The sequence below is a fragment of the Hemicordylus capensis genome, chromosome 6, assembly GCF_027244095.1.
Source record: "Hemicordylus capensis ecotype Gifberg chromosome 6, rHemCap1.1.pri, whole genome shotgun sequence".
NCBI classification, from domain to species: Eukaryota; Metazoa; Chordata; class Lepidosauria; order Squamata; family Cordylidae; genus Hemicordylus; species Hemicordylus capensis.
This window is the reverse complement of record NC_069662.1, coordinates 150,286,093-150,289,476: the sequence shown is the minus strand read 5'-3', so window position 1 is coordinate 150,289,476 and position 3,384 is coordinate 150,286,093.

Here is a 3,384-nt window from a genome sequence, read left to right as displayed (position 1 = left end):
TTGTTTTACATTTTATATCCCCCTCTTCCTCCAAGGAGCCCAGAGCAGTGTACTACATACTTAAGTTTCTCCTCAGAACAACCCTGTGAAGTAGGTTAGGCTGAGAGAGAAGTGACTGGCCCAGAGTCACCCAGCAAGTATTTAACTGAATGGGGATTTGAACTCGGGTCTCCTGGTCCTAGTCCAGCCCTCTAACCACTACACCACACTGTTCCCAAAGGGCTCACAATCTAAAAAAGAAACATAAGATACACACCAGCAACAGCCACCAGCAACAACCACTAGAGGGATGCTGTGCTGGGGTTGGATAGGGCCCGTTGCTCTCCCCCTTCTAAATAAAGAGTCTCACCACTTTAAAAAGGTGTCTCTTTGCTCAGTTAGCAGGGGAAAGAGAGTGAAGCGAGTTAGGTGGACACAAGCCCTCTCTGGCTATAGTCTGGTTTTGTTAGAAATACTGACTGACCCCAAAACTAGTATTTTGAGGACAAAGGGGACCTTCAGCAATGCAGGTTCTCCCATTTATGAGCTAGAATAAGGTATTTGAAGATCACAGATGAGGTACATCTACCTGTTTTGTAAAAGCAGTGAGCATAGGAACATAGGAAGCTGCCTTATACCAAGTCAGACCATTGGTCTATCTAGCTTAGTATTGTCTACACAGACTGGCAGCAGCTTCTCCAAGGTTACAGGCAGGAATCTCTCTCAGCCCTATCTTGTAGAAGCCAGGGAGGGAACTGGGAACCTTCTGCTCTTCCCAGAGCGGCTCCATCTCCTGAGGGAAAATCTTCCAGTGCTCACACTTCTAGTCTCCTTTTCATATGCAACCTGGGCAGACCCTGCTTAGCTCAGGAGACAAGTCATGCTCGCTACCACAAGACCAGTTCTCCTCTCCTCAAGAACTTATTCCATTCAAAAGGCTGCCGTTTGGATTCGCCTCTGCAGCTTCGATATTTCAAAGAATGATGCATGCAATTTTTGGGTCTACGGATGGCATCTCTTACTTTCAGGATGACATTTTAGCATATGACAAAAACCACTGAGGAGCTGGCTACACCAGCAGTTCCCAATCAGTAGTCCTCCAAATATTGCTGAACTACAGCACCCATCACCTACACTGACTGGCAGCATCTCTCCACAGTTTCAGGCCAGAGTCTTCCCCAGCCCTGCCTGTAGGAAGTAGGGTTGAACTTGGGATTTTCTGCACCCAAAGCAGATACTCCATTGCTGAACTACATCCCTCATCACATATGAAGCTGCCTTATATGGAATCATCCAGCTCCCAGATTCAGAGAGGTCTTTCCTAGCCATTCCTGAAAATATTTGGGAGTATCTGGAATATTCTGCATGCAAAGTATGTGCACTGCTAGTGAGCTCATTCCTAATATCAGTTTCCTCATCAAACTCAGTTTTTTAATTTGCAGAAATTGCAATATTTTATCAATGACATCAAATGTTATCATTGGAAGGAAACTTGGAGGAGTCTTCTAGTCCTACCCCCTGCTCTTTGCAAGAACATAGGAACATGGGAAGCTGCCATATACTGAGTTAGACCATAGCTTGATCTAGCTCAGCATTCTCTACACAGACTGGCAGCGGCTTCTCCAAGGTTGCAGGCAGGAATCTTTCTCAGCCCTATCTTGGAGAAGCCAGAGAGGGAGCTTGAAACCTTCTGCTCTTCCCAGAGCTGCTGCATCCCAGAGCGGCTGAATAGCTTACAGTGCTCACATGTAGTATCCCATTCATATGCAACCAGGGTGGACCTTGCTTAGCTAAGGGGACAAGTCATGCTTGCTACCACAAGACCAACTTGCCTCTAACCTGTAACACTACTCTTCATCAGTATGTGGCATAACAGAAATTAACCTATGGATGGAAATAAGCAAAGATTTCATAAAGGCAGCTAAAATATTTGCTACCAGATTCCACGGTTGAGGATTTATTTATTTATTTTTTTAAAAATGCATTAATAAATGAGCTTTTCAAAAACTGCCCAAACTGATAAACTGCTTGCAAATTTAGGATGATAAAAGTAGCAATTTCTATACCTTGCTGGGATCCTGATGCTAAATTCTGCACATTTCTGAAGGGCAGGGGCTTAGAATGACTATCCTTATACAAATGCCTTACATGGCAATTTAGACCTGGTGCGTGGCGGACTTTTACACCCTCAGTGCTCTTTTAAAAGTTCCTTTGCTACAGTAAGCAGTTCGATTTTTTGGTCTTGTTACTAGCAGAAGCTATTTGAACTTTGCTGGGGAATGACATAATATTTTCAAGGATTGATTGATTGATTGATTGATTATTTAACATATTTTTATATCACCCAAAACTAATGTCTCTGGGCAGTTTACAACAAAATAAAAACAGAAAATAAAACATTAGTTAAAAACACAAACCGTCTTCAGGTCTTGTGCAACAATATACAATTATTTTTTGATTATCTAGTTTTCATTTTTTCATTTAAATCAAACAAAACAATAAGAACAATGTATCACATAAAACAAACATTTACAAACACAATTCAGCATTATTAATGTAAAAAGGGCACATAAAATATCCATATTTAAAACTTAATATTTCACATAATAAATATGTTTAAACTGCTCTGGCCTGGTATAAGTAAGACTTGTCAATAAAATTGAGGAAAGGAATCTATACACACACACACACACACTTCACTTGGATACAAACATATCTCAGAATGTATGTCAGCCTGGCCCCATCTTTGCTTGATGGGTGGGAAATTGTTGTATTCCAAGGAGCATTGGTCTCTTAAATAGGGTTGGAATTACATTGTGACTTGAAGCTGAAAGATAACAATAGCCAGCATCTTGACTAAAGAAATGCTGTGCAGCAGTATATTGTTTCAGACCAAGGTCATGCCAAGGTCATGCCGGTGAAGGAATCTCCCCTTCCTCCTGCAGCTGCCCGTGACAGCTGAAAAAATGTCCTTGAACCTCAGGGACATATTTTGGTGATGCAAACAGCTGCAGGAGGATGGGGAGATGGTCCCTCCCCACATGCACCAACATTTAGTCAAGATATCAACCAAAAAAATTAAATTGTAAGAAAGTATCCATGTTGGTTCATCAGAAAAAAAACTGCACAGTGCAAAACAGAGTAATACTTTTATTGTGACAGCTTAATAGTTGAAAACTTACTGATATGTGAAGTAGTATTACCTCACTTTGGACTGTGAATAAATAAATATTGATAATGATTCCAACCTTCACCATTAACTGAATCTTCAGAACATAGGGCGGCGATTCAAATGACCACTGAAACGGAGGGTACGCTTACCTGAGGTTAACCTCTGAAGCCAAGAATCATACTATCTGGCAGCTGTGGTTCCATTGCCTCCACCTGCAATCTCCCTCCCTCTTC